This window comes from Papaver somniferum, chromosome 9, assembly GCF_003573695.1.
Source record: "Papaver somniferum cultivar HN1 chromosome 9, ASM357369v1, whole genome shotgun sequence".
In the NCBI taxonomy this organism is placed as follows: Eukaryota; Viridiplantae; Streptophyta; class Magnoliopsida; order Ranunculales; family Papaveraceae; genus Papaver; species Papaver somniferum.
This window is the reverse complement of record NC_039366.1, coordinates 139,447,663-139,469,023: the sequence shown is the minus strand read 5'-3', so window position 1 is coordinate 139,469,023 and position 21,361 is coordinate 139,447,663.

Here is a 21,361-nt window from a genome sequence, read left to right as displayed (position 1 = left end):
TAAACCAATAAACGAAGACCGATCATGAGCGACTTTACTTTTGACAAAATATGGGACAACATAGTTCACGGACGTAAACACCAATATCCCATAACCAATATGCAATATAACAAACCATAAAGATTAAATACTGCAAGACATCATCCTCCAAATAGTTTTAGAATTTAAACCAAAAAACCTAAAAACAAGAAGATGAAAATAATAGCTATGTGTAGTCACAATCATTGCTATCCAAAGCACTAGTTATTCTTCCAACTAAGCCAAAAAGAAGACATCCTAGGGAAACAAGACACATGAAGATAAATACCCTAAAACCTTTCAATAAGAAGAGATTGAACATGGGCGAGCTCATCAGTTGCCTCTTTTAGTTTGTTTTTCAGAAAATAACCTTGAATTAGGGAAGTATTTATGTTGCAATTCTTACAAACTCATTCAAATGCCATAAAAAATCATAGATTTTATGCTAAGTTGTGAGAAATATCAAAAGAACCAGCATTCCTCTTTGTTTGAGATGGCCTTTAAAATCAGTTGAACGTGGGGAACAAAATTCTGGATTTACCAAAAAAAAGAAAAAAAAAGGGACAAAATTTTGGTGAAACAAAAAAAAGTCTTCATCCCTGAATCCACAACTTAATAACCCTATAATGAATTTTTACAAAGAATTCACCTTTCGACCATGTCAATTATGAATTTCTCCTATTAGCAAGCCAAGTCTTTTACTCATTTTTAATTTGTTCACATGAGAGAAAAGCATATACGTTTATGATATGTGGTGTCAATTGTAAATAGGACAAACTTGGATTAGCATAGTAGTTCTCCTGATCTTTTTTTATGGTTCGTCTTTGGTAGAGATGAAAACAGACTATTCTCAAACAAAACTTGAATATACAGTACCAAGGCATATCTAGATGTTTATGCGTCTTTTAGTTTTTTCTTAGTTGTCTCAGTGCTTCTTAGCCAATAAAAAATATCCACTCAAACTATCTGCTAAGACTATCTTAAATGTTTAATATATAAAACTAATTTCATTGGACACTAAATTTAATAAGTGTGGTTGTAGTCTCAGAGACTGTTTCAGTTACTGAATAGGAAATGACTCCATTTTTTTGATGTACCCTCTAATTTAGTACATTTTTATATCCTGTTTCTGTCCGTTTTTGGTGCATATCCATTTTTTTTTGTAGGTTAAAAAGCACTAAAAAGAACTAACTTAGGAAGTTAGTAACCCTTACATCACAAAAAGTAGAATCATCTAGTGCGGTCCTTTGTCATAGGTCTTGGCATTAGATTTATCTACTTTCAAAGCCAAAGTAATACAAGAAGAGGATTAGAACTCCACTCAATAGTTGTTTTATGGCTCTTAGCCTCTTTAGCTAGCGTATCAACTGCGTTGTTTGCCGTTCTGGGAACAAAATGGAAACCTTTAAAGTTTTTACAAAAAGAGAATTCATGTCTAACTTCATCCATAATAGTTTGATTCTGCGATGTAATTTGAGATGGCTCTCCATTTAAATAGTCCAAAAGATTCTTGCAGTCTCCCTCCACAATAAAGTATGACAGGTTCATTGTTTTTGCCCATTTTGCAGCCTGTAGGAACCCTAGAGCCTCCGCTTCTTCTGGTTCATTTGCTGAGATCGGTCCTTCTCTTCCCCGCTGGAAGTCACCTGCATCATTTCTCAAGATTATAGCATAACCAGCCGGGACAATACTTGAGGTCCAAGCAGTATCCAAATTTAGCTTGTTATGTAGTAAGTCTGGTAATTTCCATCTTCTATTTCATGTGTATCCTAAAAACCTAAGTATTTTTTGTTCACTAAGTATTTTTCCTTGTGCCAGTAAGCTAAATGTCCATGTATTTCTAAAGACACTTGCTGATATGTTTGATTTTGGTTATCAAAAGCTCTGTTACATCTTTCCTTCCATATGAACCAGATTTTGGTCAGTATGATTTCTACATTAATAATTGAACTATCTTTTTCTAACCATTCTTTAATAACATCCATGAAAGTAGTATTGCTAGCAAAATGCATGTCTACAGGAATGGATCAGTTACCCAAACATCTTTGCAAATTTACAATGCAGGAAAAAATGTTTAACAGTTTCAGTAGCACTACAACCAAAAGAGCAAGAGGCAGAAACCTCATGTTTGAATCTAGCTAATTTACCATTAGTCGAAACATCATTTTGTAGGCATTACCATGCAATTTTTTTTATTATTTGAGAGATATTTATACCCCATAGTTTCTTCCAGAAAGCATCTGATTGTCCTAAATTGTAATTATTTATGGTTTTTTCATTTAGCTTATTGTACATGGATTTGACAGTAAATTTACCAGACTTTTCAAGTAGCCATCTTAGTGTGTCTACTTTTGCTATCCTTATTTTACAGATTTTCTGAGTTATATGTTTAGGGAACAAGGAGTTGACTAGTAATTCATTCCACCTTTTAGTGTTGATATTTATTAGTTCATTCACTAATTTTAAGGAGGTATTTTGATCAGTCCTATAATTCTTAAGGCTTTCTGTCAAATTAGGGATCCAGTTATCCTCCCATATGTTGACTTTCCTACCATCTCCAATCTCCCATATACTATTTTGTTCTACCAATTTAATTCCTTTGAAAATGCACTTCCACATCCAAGAACTAGAATTTGGTATTTTGTCCCTAAAAACCGAAGTTTTTCTGAAGTAACGGAGTTTAAGTTGGGAGACCCAGTGAGCATCTGGTTCCTGCAGAATTCTCCAAGCTAGTTTAGCTATAAGTGTTAAGTTGAATCTATGTGCATTCCTGAATCCTAGGCCCCCTTTATTAATTGGTTTACACAAACAGGAGTAGGATTTTGGATAATAACCTTTACAGTTTGTTTCTTTTCCCCACTAGAAGTCTCTCTGTAGAGCATCTATTTTGTTGGTTATTTTCTTAGGCAGTATAAAGCAGCTCATCTGATAACTAGCTAGGTTTGCAAGTGTAGCCTTATTTAGAATCATCTTGCTGGCTTGAGCTAAGGTTTTTCCTTTCCAGTTTTGTATTCTATGTTCCATTTTCTCTATTATACTTTCAAAAAGTTTTATTTTGAATTTATCAATAAAAAGGGGTGTTCCTAGATAGGAATATTTTAGATCAATCTGTTTGATTTTTAGAATTTTACTAATCATTCTTTGATATTTAGGTTGAACTTTCTTACTAAAAAAATTCTTGATTTATCGAAGCTTATCAATTGATCTGAGACTCTACTAAAGTTATCTATAATTTTTAGGATATTATGGCATTCTCTTAGGTCAGCTCTTATGAATAACAAACAATCACCAGCAAAGAATAAATGGGATATAGAACTATTCTTAGGTGTTATTTTGATACCATGTATTTCCTTATTGTCTTCAGCCTCAATAAGGCTCTTAGAAAAAAATCTCCATATAGATGATGAAGAGATAAGGAGATAGAGGATCTCCCTGTCTAAGCCCCCTTGAAGGTTTGAAAAAATCTCCTGGACTACCAACAAATTGACATGTTAAAAGCATTTGACAGAGTTAATTGGGATTTTCTTTTAAAGTCTTTAAAGGCTTTTGGTTTTGGTGCATATCTTACAATTCGGTTATTGCAATAACAGTACATGTTTCTTTAGTTCAGTTTTTAATCTAAATTTACTTTGTCTATATCTAGAATGTAGTGGATCGTAGAAGTGTGTAGTGCCATGGATTTAAAAGGACATGTAATAGGTTAATTTGTTGGGTAGAAAGTTTTTGTATATTGTTGCCTTCTTATGTTTTAGAGTAACAAAGAAACTTTAATACATATTCAGTTTATCTTATTTTCTTCTCTATGATGTTTACCTAATATTGCTTAATGGGTCTGCAGGATTGGCACCATCAACTTGCTTATCAAAAAAGGAGACAAGATGTAATGTGCGATATGTACTATGTTTTGACTCGGGACATATCAATATGTATTATGTTTTGACTCATTATATATTAATATGTACTGCGTTTTCACTCTGTACGTATCAATATGTACTACCGCAAAAAAAACCCAAGGGAAGAGGTACAACTTGAGGAAGTTGGCATACGATGATAGGAAAAAGAGCTATTAAATGCCCTCAACTCAACAACAAGAGTAGATGACGATGGGGATGAGCCTGACAAGTGAACCATGCTTCACCACTATAAATAGAATTCCGTCATAGAAATTTTGGGATCTGCAGGAGTACCATCACCTTGCTCATCCAACAAAGAGAGGATACGTAACGGTGATGTCTACTAGGTTTTCTCCCAGCACATATCAATATGTAGTGGGTTTTCACTCCGTACATATCAATATGTACTAATGTAAAGAAAAACCGAGGGCCTGCCAGAGGCACAACTTGAGGAAGTTGACATATGAAGAGCTATTGAATGCCCTCAACTCAGCAGCAAACCAACCTTTGCAGCTCGCGTAATCTGATTTTTAGGAACATTAGGGTGGATGACTAGCCCACTTGATAGTTGTTAATTAATCTCTTTTAGGTTAAATAATCTAATATGTTATGTTTTGTTTCCAAATGATCAAGCAAATATGATTAGTGCATTTAGTTAATTTGTATGTCCGAAAAATATGTCTTGAGTGAATATTGATGTACTTTACGGGATATGTATTGAGTGTAATATAATATTGATGTACCGAGTGAATTGAGTGTAATTTTTGATGTATCAAGAAGGTACAAGGTTTATGACTTCATTTTGTCGCAGCTACAAATACAATCAAATCAACACAGCTTTAGACAATGAGAAGATTATACAGTTTCCACATTTTGGCATATAAGTACTTATTCTAGTTTTTCCCGGAAAAAATGAAGGGATTGACGATCTTCTAATCCGTGAATTTTGATACCACTAGAAATTCTTTTATTGAAACACCGTTCAGAGATCCTAAAAAATATTTCAACTGTCCAAGACTGCAGCCTTTCATATTCCCTTGAATCTTCTCAACTAGTTGTTCGTGAGCACCGATACCATTAACTGAGTTGTCATTCTTAGTTAAAGTGAAAGATTTTTCTTCAGGTTCAGCAACGGCGGCAACAACTACAAATTTCTTTCCCCCTTCATAAGAGCAACTCCAGTTTTTTTGTCAAAACCTGACTGTGTTCCAAGCTCAAACCAAAATACTTGCTGGTGTATGACGTAGGCCTAACAAAAGTTTTTTTCCACATCGACCATGTTAGCCACATTAATCTTAATTCCATTTTCACAACCTTCAATCTTTATTAATATCCTTGGCATCTTATACCTGTAAAAGGCATCATCACTACTACCAGCACCTATGTACTGTATCACCATCTTTTAAGATGAATGGAATGTAATGTTACAGGGAACAAATAAGCTTCTTCTTTGAGAGTGCTTTCTTCTAGTTCACTTGTGACTAGAGGTTACCGAAAATGACAACTCCAAAGAATTAGTAAAATCCTGAAATGACTCTAAACGCATACAACCAACTTTGATAACACCAAAGTCTCTATGTTTAAATCTTCTAGGATGATATTCACCAATCTATCCAACCCGTTCAGACATAAAGGCTTGGAATCTAATGGAAACTGCAACATCAAGATACACAATCACTGACAAACCACATCATCACAGATGAGGAATACATTAAAAGAATTGCAAGCTCATATTTATGCGTGATTTAAATGATTGGCGTTTTATTAGTCCGATTCAACAATCCTTAATAACACATTTTGCCAAATTAAGTGCTGAATATACACAAATAACAAAATTTAACCATTTTTTTCAGTACAACACAATATGTACTGCGGGATTATACTGGAAAAATCAGTACATAACAATATGTACCACTGGATTATATTGGAGTCAGAACTGATGCACTACACATAAAGTTATAGAAGTGAAATAAAACACCTATTTAGATTTTCCATTATGTAGATATGTACTTAGCACAAACAAAAGTCTTTCACTCGTACATGTGAATTTTTAAGAAGTATATACATAAAAAAGACTAATCCAAGCCCATCATGAAAATCAAAAATCAGAACACTATTTAGGTTTTTCTTGACATTCATGATATTACCAACATAATGAATATCCTGTCAATGTGTACATATGCAGTCTAGCATACAACTTACATATATTGATAAGTATTGATGCTTATTCATATCAATATGTACTGATGCTTTTGACTCTAGGAGCAAAGTAAACAATATCCATCAGATATAACATAAACTGGCAAGATATGTCCATCAGTACATATCAATATGTATTATTAAAAAACAATACATATCCTTAGAAGTACTCTTAACATTACATATCAACCATAAAACTAGTGTTTTTAGCAGTACATATTAATATGTACTGTAGTATCACACACAACATACATTCAATACATATCAATATGTATTATAGGATCACACACAAGATGCAGTAGAAGGGGATTATTGTTTCATAATACTACATATCAATATGTACCGATTCATATCGTTTTTTTTTCTTTCACATAATACATGTTAATATGTATTATAGGATCACATACAAGATGTAGTAGAATGGGTTTTCTGTTTCATAATACTACATATCAACATGTACCGATTCATATCGTTTTTTTTTCTTTCACATAATACATGTTAATATGTAATGTTAGATCACATAATACATTTTAATATTGATATGTATGGCTTCTTTATAAAATGAAATCAGAAGTGATTTGTACTGATATGTAGGGTAGATCGTATAAGAAAATTTATATGAAGAATCAACAAATATAAAAATAAACACATTACACATATTAGAAGGAATACCAGAATCTTGGAAGAAATCAACTTCTTCTTCTTCGATGCTAGTTCAGAAACAACAGATTTCTTCAGATTTCTTCTTCTTATTTGATGTAGGTTTAGAACCGGGAGTACTTTGTTCTTCAAAATCGTTATCTTCTACCAATTTTGGGGAGACAAATCTTTCCTATTTTTTCTTGGTAAACTAGGGTTTTGTTGCTTGCGATTCTTCAGAAAATGGAATTTTTTTATTTTATATGATTTCTTCATTGTAGATCTAGGTTTTGATTCTTCTCAAAAAAACGACCTAGATTTCGATGATCATCACGTGATTTGATTTGTAAATCTAGGTTTATGTTGATTTTTTACCAAAGAAGAAACACGAAGACAGAAGGAGAACGAAGACGGGAGAAACGAAGAGATTTAGGAGAACTGTGTTTCCATTCACAGGAATTGAGAGATGTGGAGAATTTCGCACGTGAATGGTAATGAGAAGGGTAGTAATTTATAGTTTTTAAAAGGTTTTTGGACCTCCGGTTAATTATTTTTTTGCTGCTGGACCATAGGATAAGCTGGGTCGGGTTTTGTGGACCAACCAGCAAGAGAAATTTGCTAACACCTTCCTCATACTTTTAACACAATCTAACACCTTGCCAGGATCGTATATCCAATGAGCAGAATTGATGATAACAAGCAGGCCTTCATCAACTATCAGTGTGTAACTCATTTTAGCGATTTTAAGTTAAAAGATTAAATCAGCTCCACCACTACACAGACACCAAGCTTCTCTCTCAGAAATTTTATCAAATAACAGCCAAGCAGTATTAGTAAAACCACCATTAGATGACATACAAGCAACTGTTTCACTATTAAACCCATCTGGTTGACACCCATATTTGTTAATCAGCTAATGAACACAATTGCCATAGTATTTGTCCATTAAAATTGAACATACATATAGGCAAACGAGAAGGAAGTAGTTGTATCAAACCCGAATTCATATACACCAACCAAATAAGAAAACCTCTTAATGAGTCTGAAATCATTTACCTCAGGATTCAAAGCAATATTAAGAGAATTACGTTCATAAACGAAGAGTTTACCCTCTTGATAATCTATAAAATTCGAATTCTCCCTGTGTTCCTTAACTTCACTAGTAGCACTAGATTCATCGGTTATAAAGAAAACATATTGAAAACTAGATTGAAAATTACCTTTATCTGAATCAAGTGGAATTGATTTCAAATTGACATCAATTTCGTTCTCAATCATCTTCAAATCTGTAAACTCAGCTTCAACTAAACTAATGTTCTCAGAACTGATTTCCCTGTTCTCAGTGCCGGATTTCACTGGTGCTTCTTCAGATAACCAACCGCTGACGAATTGATTAGTGAAAAGGATTGATGTCAATTTTTTCACTGCCTTGTCCATGAGATTCGACATCAAATGAAGATTATAATCCCGCGATAGTGAATTATCCTCACAAGAATGAACTTGATGGAGATACCGAAGATTATCTAACTCAGCTCTTACTTTTATTTCTTCATTCATCATAGTAGCCAGCTCCTCCATGGAAGAATTTCCAAGGATCGGAACTGCTCTGATACCACTTGTAGTGAACTCACCACAAATTGGATTATCAGGAATAGCTTGGATCTCTAAGGATAAATAGGGGAAAATAGAGGATTAGGAGAAGAACAAGATGAATTAGGGGAATAAGAAGAAGAAGACATTGTTACACAGAGAAGTTGCAGAAGCAATTAGGAAGAAGATAAGTTTACATTATTCATTAGCTACCCAATAATACAGCTCTTCTGGCTAATATAGCCGGAGTACTACTCTCAACATATAAGTACGTAAACTACCCAACAGATAATAATAAACTACCACATACACCCGGGTACATGACAGATACCCATTCCTCTAAATCATCCTTGTCCTCAAGGATGAGAACTGAGTTGCAACACCCTTAACCACAAGAAGCACATTGTGCAGAAAAACTGAAACCGCGGATTTTACCCGCAACCGTCCGCAAAATTGCGGGTGAAAACCGATCCGCGAGAGTCTATGGGACGGACACAGTTGAGTTTTCAAATCCGTAAGGTTTAACGGTTTGGTTGCGGTTGGTTTTGTAAATCTGTGGATTACCCACACTGTAGGGTAGTAAGGGTATTTAATAAAATTACTAAGGATAATATTGGAAGTTTGGGTTTTATATATAAACTTCCTGGAGAAATTCAGAAACCTAAATGGATGAACCCTCCTGTCTATCTTCCATGATTCCTACAGGAAACGATAATTGAAGTAGGATTTTTACAAAATTTCTCCTGCGAGAGTTGATTCATCTTCTCCTTCTGTCAATTTCACCGTTACTCAAACCAGAAATATCAAGAAATCGGTAAGGTTAGTTTTCTTCTTACATTTTTTATTATTTTCTGAATTAATTGGTTAGATTCTTCTATGATTTAACTCTAATCAGGTAAACCCTAATCGTAAACTCTCCGTTTTCTGATTCTCTTGTATCTTTATGTTCGCATATCTAAGTTGTTTAAAAGGGATGTAGTAAAAAGACAGATTTAATCAAAAAATGGGATCTGAAATTGAACCAACAACAGAAACATCACCAAATTGCTGTTGAAATCTATGAGGAAAGATCGTGGATTAGAAATATGTTTTCTCTTGGGGGTATTTTCAATTTTATCTTGTGGTACTGTGCGTTGTTTACTTTAGGTTTGGCGTGTGTGCATTGGTTATTACTCAAGTCCTTTTGTATATTGATTGCTGGGGTTAGGTGTTCAATTTCTGTAAATACGTTGTTTCAGTTTGATCACTTGTGCCAAGTTGATGCTGTATTTGCTTACTACTATTCCTGTAATAAAATGGTGCTTATAAGATTTATTTGTGCATACTCACCATCTAACATCAGTGTCTGATATATGTTAGACCCCCTCAGCTCAACCTTACCCAGGGTTCTTTTGTCTCCTGGTAAAATTCGATCTGAAGCTCTTTACGTGAGTAAGCTTTCTTGGCTTGTTGCCTTGTGTGGCAACAAGGCTATTAGATAGTCGAATAATAAAAGTGATGAAACCTTTTAAAGAGCAGGTATTGTGTTTATCTTTCTAGTTGTGCGCAAGTCAAATGAAATACAAATGAAAGAATTGCAACAACACATTCCACTAAAAGCAAGAAGAAAAGATTCATTCTTTGATTAGTGTGTCCATCTACTCAATTGCTTCTACGGCATCTCTGAGTGCATGTTCCCTTCAGTACATGACTGATTGAAAGGGACACTTCAGTGTTGTGCATATTCATTTTGTTTCTCTTGTTTTGTTGATCACCTGGTAACTCCTCCTCATTTTACAGATGCAGAAGAAAATATTGAAGAAAATTCTTGACACATCTATTATGGATTGAATGGACTAGTACTCAAATCCAAGGACTCTTTTTTGGCGGCAGAAGTTCCATTGGCTTGGCACCAGACTTGTTATTGCATTTGATAGTTTCCCTTCCGTTGTTGAAAGAATTAGTACTTTTTTGTTTTCGTAGAAAAAAACAATACTCTTTTGTGTAACTGTTATCTTTTGTGTTACAATTCTAGTTTCTGAACTTAGATTTTTTTTTCCCCGACTAAGCCCGCGGTTAATCTGCCTCCGGTCCGTAACACCCGGTGATATGCGGATGTGAAATCCGCGGGTGATTGGGTCGGACACGGTTGGATTTTCCAAATCCTCAATTTGACGGTTTAGTTGCGGGTGACCCCTAATCCTCAACCGTCCGTTGCCACCCCTACGACACGCGTATTAGGAGAGATAATGAAAAAATAACCACTAGGGCCCAGAATATTAGAAAGTCAAGCCCAGTGAACCACTGATCATCTTGGAAAGTGCATGCTCCTAGCAGCACCTCTTGCTGTTGAGTTCCAGAAATGAGTAATTCTTTCCTTTCCTGTAGTTTCTGCAATTTGTGGTTGTATATAAACTGAGATGTATTGCTTTGCAGAGTACTCCCTCCATTAAAAGCTGAGGCCTGAAAAAAAATACCCTTGAGCATATGAGGTCCTCGAGCACAAGATGCTGTAACTGACTATATAAGCACTCTGGAGCATACTGTCTTCATTGTAATAACCCGGCATGTGGAGGAACCCACTGTTGAGAGATTAACTACTGCATTGCTGACGGGTAACTCCAACTCCCTACCCTGCTAAACTGGAAAAAATTTCAACTGCTGAAATTTGATTCCCAAGAAGTTGTGGTCCTTCATCACTTTTACATCGTTAGCTGTGTATACTGAAGCTGGATGAATGAACAATAAGAAAGAACATCAATGTCGATTTCCAATGGAACTTATATTTGAAGTATTACATCTCTCATCACCAACAATATATTGACTTGAAATCAACCCGATGACCTACCACTGAGTCTTTAACATATTATCATGCTCATTCCATCTACCATCCTCATTAACTCTTATAAACACTTGTTTAATTTCCACCACCTGGACAAGGTCATTCCAACTACTACTTTCCTGTAACTGACACACCCACCTATACAACAGGCAGCAAAAATGATTTGAGGTCCAATCAAATCCACAAGTGGGAAGCTCAATCAACTCACAATGCAGACTTACCTTTAGGATGTTGTCTCTGACTTACCTTTAAGATGTTGTCTCTGATAAGAGAAGCTTTAGTTAGTTCCATTTTGTTGTAATTATTCTCATCTCTAAGAAATAGAAAACATGAAACCCGACTGACACAAGGAAGCAGTTGTAGAGCAAAAACCAAAAGGAGTATACGCCTGACAGCCTCTAGATATCTACGTTGCTCAATTTCTACTACCCATGAATGAGTTTTCTTCCGGCTAGTAGCTTCTCGTGGTTGGTGAAACAGAATCCACCATTGACCCCAACTCACAGAATCGTATTAATCATACTCAAAAATGTGGATCAACCACTCATCCAAAATGTTAAGTACAACATCACTAATGACCCCGTTAGCTCCTATGGACATGTTGTGCGGTACCAATCTCAGTTCATACTTTTAAGGTACTAGCAATACGAGCAGATAATGCTGGACATTTTTGAACCTCAGCTTGGATACTTCATAGCCATAATAACTCATAAGTTGTTTTGCCTTTTTTGTTTTGCTGTAACAGGTGATTCTCATCGCAGTTGACACTCCAATGACCATTATCACACACAATAGGACCAGGTGATCTGAGTAACTCTAGGAACATCCAAACATAGCAAATACCCTGTCTCGTGCTCATAGAAGTATAACATCGCCTTTTGAAAGTTTTTTTATCTTCATAAATACCTTCCAAGCCACTGTCATATGTACAGGAGAACTGCAATCGTTCATCTTGCCGTGAAAATTCATCACACAACTTACTGCAACCACCTGTTGCACTTTCTATATTACGAACCTTGAGCACCTGAAACTATATTTTTCCACCTTGCCATGTCATTTGAAGACTCAAGTTAGTAGTCCAGAGAACATCAACTTGGAGCTGCAGTTTGTTAGAGAGCTTCCTAGCATCACAACAATCACCATTTTTAACAAATAACAACCAAGCAACTCCACCACCACACAGACACCATTTTAAATCAACTCCACCACCACACAGACACCAAGCTTCTCTCTCAGAAATTTTATCAAATAACAACCAAGCAGTATTAGTAAAACCGCCATTAGATGACATACAAGCAACTGTTTCACTATTAAACCCATCTGGTTGACACCCATATTTGCTAATCAGCTGATGAACACAATTGCCATAGTATTTGACCATTAAAATTGAACATACATATAGTGAAAACGAGCAGGAAGTAGCTGTATCAAACCTCTTAATGAGTTTGAAATCATTTACCTCAGCATTCAAAGCAATATTAAGAGAATTATGTTCATAAACGAAGAGTTTACCCTCTTGATAATCTATAAAATTCGAATTCTCCCTAGTGTTCCTGAACGTCACTAGATTCAAGTTAACATATTTAAAACTAGATTGAAAATTACCTTTATCTGAATCAAGTGGAATTAATTTCAAATTAACATCAATTTCGTTCTCAATCATCTTCAAATCTGTAAACTCAACTACAACTAAACTGATGTTCTCAGAACTGATTTCCTTGTTCTCAGTGCCGGATTCCACTGGTGCTTCTTCAGATAACCAACCGCTGACGAATTGACGCAGTAGTGAAAAAGATTGATGTCAGTTTTTCCACTGCCTTGTCCATGAGCTTCGACATCAGATGAAGATTATAATCCCGCTATAGTGAATTATCCTCACGAGAATGAACTTGATAGAGATACCGAAGATCATCTAACTTAGCTCTTACTTTTATTTCTTCATTCATCATAGTAGCCAACTCCTCCATGAAAGAATTTCCAAGGATCGGAACTGCTCTGATACCACTTGTAGTGAATTCAGTACAAATTGAATTATCAGGAATAGCTTGGACATCAAGCTTATGGACTGAGCATTCTACCGCCGCGTCAATTCGACTGTTGGTGATTATACTTAACCATATATATTACTTATAAGATTATGAGTTATGATTATTTTCAAATCTTCCCCATAAATCTATATTATTCATTACCAAAATACGATTCAAAAATAAATCATGAATCTACGTTTCACGATTCAACATACGATTCGATTCATAAAAATAGAAAAACGATTCACGTTTCGATTCACGATTTAAAAACCTTGCTTCTGGCTAATATAGCCGGAATACTACTCTCAACATATAAGTACCTAAACTACCCTACAGATAATAATAAACTACCACATATATCCTAGCCCGGATACATGACAGTTCATAAGCTTCCCAATCTAGATAATCTCCAGCATGCATCTTACCAAAAAAAATTAGTAACTTCAGCCTTAATTCCACCACCGTGTGAAAAGGATTTTCTTCACCTTCAGAATCACCATCCTCTTGACTATATAATTCAAGTGGTCCACACTTGCCTTCCGAATTTTACATATCAGCTTTCGTAGGTTCATGTCGCTGGATTGTTCGAACAATCCGCGATAAGTCTTGAATCATCCGCCTGAGCTTAGCAATCTTTGTTTGCTGATCCTCATTCCCTCTTTCTCCACGAACTCTACCACGTCCGACCATTACGTAGAGCAAAAACAGATATAGGATTTCTTTTGGCTCGATACCAATTTTATGGCGCATCAAATAGTAAAGAAGAAAACTAGATTGATTCATGGAATGTAGATAAACAAGAGTTCTTGCATCGAAACTTATTTGAAATAGAATTCAATAATAATAAACTGACTACAAAAGAGTTTCATAAACCTATTCACACTAGGGTTTTCCTAACTAAGAAATCCAAAATAAAGATACATTTAATCCTAGTCCCTAATCTGTAAGAAAAGTCACATAGCGTATTAGCAACCAAATCACTCAAACAAGAAAAGAAAAGACAAACAATATACTAATTAATCTCTTACATCAATGTGTGCATATACTCAAATCTGATGTCGTTATATTTGGAATGGCAAATGCATAATCAGGTTTGCTGCGGCGTGGGCATCAATTTTATTAAAGAGGGATTTACCTTTGACAACTTCATGACAATTCCTACAGATGCCTTATGTTCATCCATAGCACGAAATGCTGCCGTCCAAATTCTTTTCAAATGCTTACCCACCTGCATGAAGAGAATTTTGGATAATTCCTAGAAGCATATTACCCGAGAACATGTACCTTAAAGAGAAACTTCTGTAACTATCAAGTACTATAGAAATTCCGAAAAAAAACACTTACGTCAGGAAAAGGTTGGACACTAAAAAAAAGAAGAGCCATCGAATAAGGAGAATGATACTGCTGCATAGATGAAAATAAAAGGAAACAGAATGGCATATTTGCGTCTTGGTAGCCAACTTGAACAGTTTGGTGTCGATGACTAAATAATGAACTCAACACATCTAGGGGTCTGTTTTTGCTTTGATAACAAAGTATACAGTCCAAGAATAATTTCTACAAGCAGTCTCTTCACTTTAGGATGGATAACAGTTACCTGGTCAAATCTGCACCCCTAAATTATATCCACAAGAGAAAGACATGAAGCCTCTCGTGCACGCTAAAGTCTAGACCCGCATTGCGTCAACAAATCATCAAAAATAAGGTCATGGTCATCAACAGTTTTCTTTGGATCTGAGACAAGAAACTTCCAGATGTGCCCCCATTGCACCCTACAGATATTAGATATATCAAAGTTAGATAAGATAACAAAAGAGCACCAAAATATTCAAAAGGGATCATCAGTAAGGTAAGGTGAGTACGGAGTAGTAATTTGAAAATTTTGTGTAAAAAGAAAGGAGAACACAAACAAAGAAAGGGAACCGGAAACACTTCTGAAGCTTGTAACACAATTACCAAAAAAAAACAAATTTAATGATACTGACTCGGTCAAACCTATTTTCGCAACCTGCAAGGTGTTTCTTGAAAGACAGCATCAAAGCGACGAAATCACTACCCGCACGTTTTTATCTGGATCACCCTAATAGCGGACAAGTTCAGGAACTGGCAGACGTATCAAACATCTCATTAACGTCACTCATCAAATTGATGTAACTGTAGATGCAAATATCAAGCATCCCAACAACGTCTTAACCCGACTTCACCGAATGGTATATTATCTTATCTTTGAGTAGCAGCAGCTACAAGAAAAACACCTGTGCTTCCACACCAAATTCTCCTATCTAGATCACGACATACAGGAGGTAATCCCTTTACAGAAATCATACCAGCTTATTCACAATGTTGATTATCAATTATAATGACAAACTATGAGATTCATATTCTAAATGACATATTCAGATTGAACTGATGTACGATATCAATTACAGATCAAGACATACATGAGATAATAATGTGGAACAAGGTAAAAGAAAGCAATACTAGATTGCTATAAGCAAGAAGAGAAGAGAATTCAAGCAAGAAGAGAAAGATAAGTTTTGTGTTTAATAATTTGATTGAGTAATAGATAGCTCTTATAAGACTTAATCTAGACTTTATATAGGCTTGAAAAATAACTAAACTAGGAAACAGAAAACTAAAAGGAAATCTAAAAGAATCCTAAAAATAAGAAAGACTGAAACTAGGAAACCATGGAAGCCAAACCTCTAAGCGGAATCTTCTGGAATTGCAGTATGCCCTGCATCAGTCCCCCCTTCTAGAGTAAATCTCGTCCTCGAGTTTTCCAAACAAACCATAAGTTCATTGTCACTATGAAACGTAAAAATCTCTTGAACATTAAATGTGTTGGAGATATTCCAATCATTTGGTAGATCAATAACATAAGCATTATCATTGATCTTCTTTAAAACCTTGAAAGGACCATATTTCTTCATCTTGGTTTTGTTATAAGTACCCACTGGAAATCTCTTTTTTCTTAGATGTATCATCACGAGCTCCCCTTCCTTGAAGGTTTTAAACCTCTTGTGTTTATCAGCATCCTCTTTATATTTAGAATTGGACTTCTCCAGTTTAGATTTTACTTCATTATGTAATTCAGTTGCTTTGTCTACAAAAGAGTCGGCTGCAGTGTTTGTACTCTGTGTGGTGGGTAAGGCTACCAAATCAAGAGTATGATTAGGTACTTTAGAGTACACAATCTCAAATGGAGTTTTCCCAGTAGAACGATTCACAGAAGTGTTGAAAGCGAATTCCATATGTGGCAATAACACATCCCACTGCTTACTATTATCCAGGCACTTAGCTCTAATCAAATTCCCAAGTGATCTATTAACAACCTCAGTCTGTCCATCAGTTTGCGGATGTGAAGTTGTGCTGAACTGTAAAACTGTGCCTAAGCGCATCCATTTCCAGAAATAACTCAAAATTTTTGTATCTCTGTCAGAAGTGATAGACTTTGGAACCCCATGCAATCTTACTACTTCTTTAAAGAACAAAGAAGCAACATTAGAAGCGTCAGTTGATTTCTTACAAGCTACGAAGTGAGCCATTTTAGAGTAACGATCAACTACGACCATAACAGAATCATTACCTCTAGCAGTACGAGGTAAAACAAGTATAAAATCCATACTTATATCAACCCAAGGTGCATCAGGAACTGGTAAAGGAGTATACAACCCGGTATTTTGAATTGTACCCTTTGCTCTCTGACAGACCATGCATTTTTGTACGAACTTTTGTACATCACGTTTCAAAGATGGCCAGAAATATCTTTCTTCAATCAGGGCAATGGTTTTGTCTCTCCCAAAATGACCACCAAGACCATTGCCATGTAATTCTCGCATAATATGTAAACGTAAAGACCCTTGAGGAATACATAATCGATTCCCTTTAAAAAGAAAACCTTCTTGTATAAGAAAATCATCAACCCCATGAGTTTGAGAACTGCATTGATCCCATAGTTTGCTAAAATCTTCATCTTCTGGATAAATGTCTTTGATATAGTCAAATGCATAACTCTCATTACGAATTGTTGTTAATAGATGACTTCTTCTACTTAAGGCATCAACAACTTGATTCAATTTGACACTTTTATGTCTCACGGAGAAAGTGTGTTTGTTGAGTGTGGAAAGCCATCGATCATGCATTCTGTTAACTTCAGCAGAAGTATTCAAAAACTTCAAAGCATGGTTGTCAGTGTTGACAAAAAATTCCCTATGTATAAGATAAGTATGCCAATGCTTAAGAGATTGAACAAGAGCCAATAACTCTAATTAATATGTAGACCATTTCTTTTGTGCATCTGAATTCTTCTCACTGTAATATGCAATTGGATGACCCTCCTGTGATAATACTGCACCAATACCAACAACAGATGCATCACAATCTATTTCAAAAGGCTTGTTGAAATTCAGAAGTGCAAGAATTGGTGCCGTACAAAGCTTTTCTTTAAGAAGAATAAAGCTTTTATCCATTGCTTCTGTCCACTCAAACTTCTCCTTCTTGAGACAGTCAGTCAAAGGTGCAGAAATAGAGCTAAAGTTCTTCACAAATCTTAGATAGAAAGAAGCCAAACCATGAAAACTACGAACATCACGAATAGAAGTAGGAACTGGCCAATCTTCAATTGCTTGAACTTTAGAAGGATCGACATGAATACCATCAGTAGAAATCACATATCCCAAAAATGTTACTGAAGAAGCCATGAAGGTACACTTCTTCAAATTAACATATAAAGAGTTGTCAGCAAGAACTTGAAACACTTGTGAAAGATGTTGGAGGTGTTCTGGCTCACTGCGACTAAAAATTAGTATGTCATCAAAATAGACAATAACAAATTTACTGAGAAAGGGTTGGAGAATCTGATTCATAAGTCGCATAAAAGTACTAGGTGCATTAGATAACCCAAATGGCATGACCAACCATTCATATAAACCTTCACGTGTCTTGAATGCTGTTTTCCACTCATCTCCACCTCGAATGCGTATTTGGTGGTAACCACTGCGTAAATCCAACTTAGTAAAAATAATAGATCCCGACAGTAAATCAATCATATCATCAATACGCGGGATCGGAAATCTATAAGGAATGGTGATGCGATTTAATGCTCTGCAATCGATACACATCCTCCATCCATTGTCTTTTTTACTAACCAAGAAGGCAGGACTGGCACAAGGACTGTTGCTAGGTCGTATCAAACCCTTTGTAAGCAAATCATTTACCTGTCCCTGTAATATCTCATGCTCAGCAGGACTCAAGCGATAGTGTGCTTGGTTTGGTAAAGAGGCTCCAGGAATAAAATCGATGCAGTGTTGAATATTCCGTAAAGGAGGTAATGCAGTTGGTAGTTCATCTGGAAATAAAACATTATATTGAAATAATAAGGGCTTCACCTTTGCAGGCAACTCAATCATAGGCTTAGAATCTTCATGGGAATGTAAAGAATGTTGTGGGGTGCAAAGAACGAATAACAGTGGTTACGACAGCATCAGTCTGCGCACAAGAGTTTGAAGTGGAATTGGATGGACTAAGAACCTTGGTTTTCCCATTATGAACAAAAGTGTAAGTATTCTCGAATCCATTGTGAACCGCGTGAAGATCGTATTGCCAAGGTCTGCCAAGATGAAGATGGGTTGCCGTCATATTAATGACATCACATAGAACCGTGTCTTCATAACCCTCAAAAGAGAATGACACATAACACTGAAGAGTAATCTTCTGTGTGCTAGAGGCATTAACCCATCCTACAGTGTAAGGTTCTGGATGAGAAGTTACTGGTAGTTCAAGCTTCTTAACTACGTGATCATCAATATAATTATCCACACTGCCACTATCAATTATCATCTTGCAGATTTTACCCCCAATATAACATCTGGATTTAAAGATACTGTGTCTCTGAGACTTGCATTGTTGAGTAAGAAATAATGGACGAATCATCCCAACAAACTCATCGTCACCAGGTGAGTCTTCATCTTCGAACTCATTAAGCGCACCAGTGACTTCATTAATGAACTGAGGTTCACCAATCAAAGCATTGAATTTCCGACAATCACTAGACGTGTGCCCCGATTGCTGGCATTTATTGCACTTATCTCCACGAAATTTTGCATAAGTATTAGTAGTTCTCTGTTGCGGTGGAAATTGTTGTTGCCTGTTATGAAACCGATTCCCTGTAGTAGGAGGAGTTGGTTGCAGAGAGTGAGACTGCTGACCCGGCTGAAGATCAACTGGATTGGCTAAGATAGGTGTATCCAGAGGTGGAGTATAAGGCACAATATGGCTAGGTTGTCGATGTGAATGGCTAACATCATCATAAGGAGGCCTGGGAATAGTCAAAACAATATCTGGAGAAAAGTTTTGAGATGAATTGGTACCCCTGGAATTATTTTGATAACGCCCTTGTCTGGATGGATAAGTCCTAAAAGAACGAAGAAGGCGATTTTCTATCTTAATAGCTTGCTGCACCGCTTCGACCATAGTAAAAACTGAATGAGTCATACCATTTTGTATTAATCTATTCAGCCCCTCAATGAATCTTGCAACTAACTGTTCTTCAGATTCTTTGAGTTGATTTCGTGCCACCAAATTATAAAAATCTGACACATATTCTTCAACAGTGCGTGCCCCCTGCTGAAAGTTCTGCAATTTGATGAAAAGTTGTTGCATAAAGTCTCTAGGTAAGAACTTATCCCTGATCAAAGTTTTCATACGTGTCCAAGTACGTATTTTCGGTTTGTTAGCGTTTCTACGATCATCACAGATCTTATCCCACCAGGATGCAACTCCTCCTTTGAGCTTGTAAGTCACAAGTTTGACCTTAGAATCTTCAGGGACTTCCATAAATTCAAAAAAAGCTTCTACCTCAAAGAACCAATCAGTTAGTTCTTCAATACGAAAATTTCCAGAGAAGTTGGGAATATCAACTTTTAGCTTATATTCGGGTAAAGAACTGTAAGGGTTGTGACCAGTTTTTAAACGTCGTTCTTCAATCCAATTCTTCTCTAGATCGTTCTCACGTTCATCTTCATCATCACTGTCGAGTGTAGGAGAAACTAGCTTCTTCTTTGAATGACCTATGAACCCTTCATACGGTTTCTTAATGTTTAAAGTACGTAATACATCTTTAGGTACTTCATCATTCTGTAAAAACTGAAGTGTATCGTTTTTAGTTTTTTCTTCTAAGTCTACAAGCTCAGGCATATCCAAATCTATATTTATGTGTTTTGCAACCTTGAAAAGCTGATTATGCATTGCTTCAAGCTTGTTATCTCTTAACCCTAATTTTTCCTCCGTGGACTTCTCAAGAGTTTCAGTAATGTTTTTTGCCAAAATCTCGGTATGAGATTTGATGAGAGCTTCGATTGCTGCTAGAGTAACTGGTTGAGCAGTCATATTATTTTTTTTATATTTTTTTGTGTACTTAAAAGGAATGAAAAGGTGTTGCGGAAGCGAAGTAAAGGATCAAGTGATAGGATGAAAAACCTAAAACTAAGCGGGTGATATCAACTAATGTGGAACAAGGTAAAAGAAAGCAATACTAGATTGCTATAAGCAAGAAGAGAAGAGAATTCAAGCAAGAAGAGAAAGATAAGTTTTGTGTTTAATAATTTGATTGAGTAATAGATAGCTCTTACAAGACTTAATCTAGCCTTTATATAGGCTTGAAGAATAACTAAACTAGGAAACAGAAAACTAAAAGGAAATCTAAAAGAATCCTAAAAATAAGAAAGACTGAAACTAGGAAACCATGGAAGCCAAACCTCTAATCTTCTGGAATTGTATTATGCCCTGCATCAGATAATCCATTTACAACAATCATACCAGCTAATTCACTTGGGATATACCTCTCTCTGTTGGTTATTAATCATAACGACAAACTATGAAATTCATATTCTGAATGGCATTCAGATTGAACTAATGAAGAAAAAGTAGGATATCAATTACTCGAAGAAAACAGCAAGAAACGAAAGCACGAATAAGTAAACCATGGTCAGTTATAGCTGATAAGGCATAAGAGTTGCGATACACACCAACCTTCAATTCAGATGACACATAGAGGGCACCTGGCAGAAGCAAATTTCATAACAGCTACAGATCCAAAGAAAGAAACCACCCATGCAAGAGAATCCCTCATACGGAATCGCAAGTGCTCATGGTCTCCCCATACTATTTCTGTT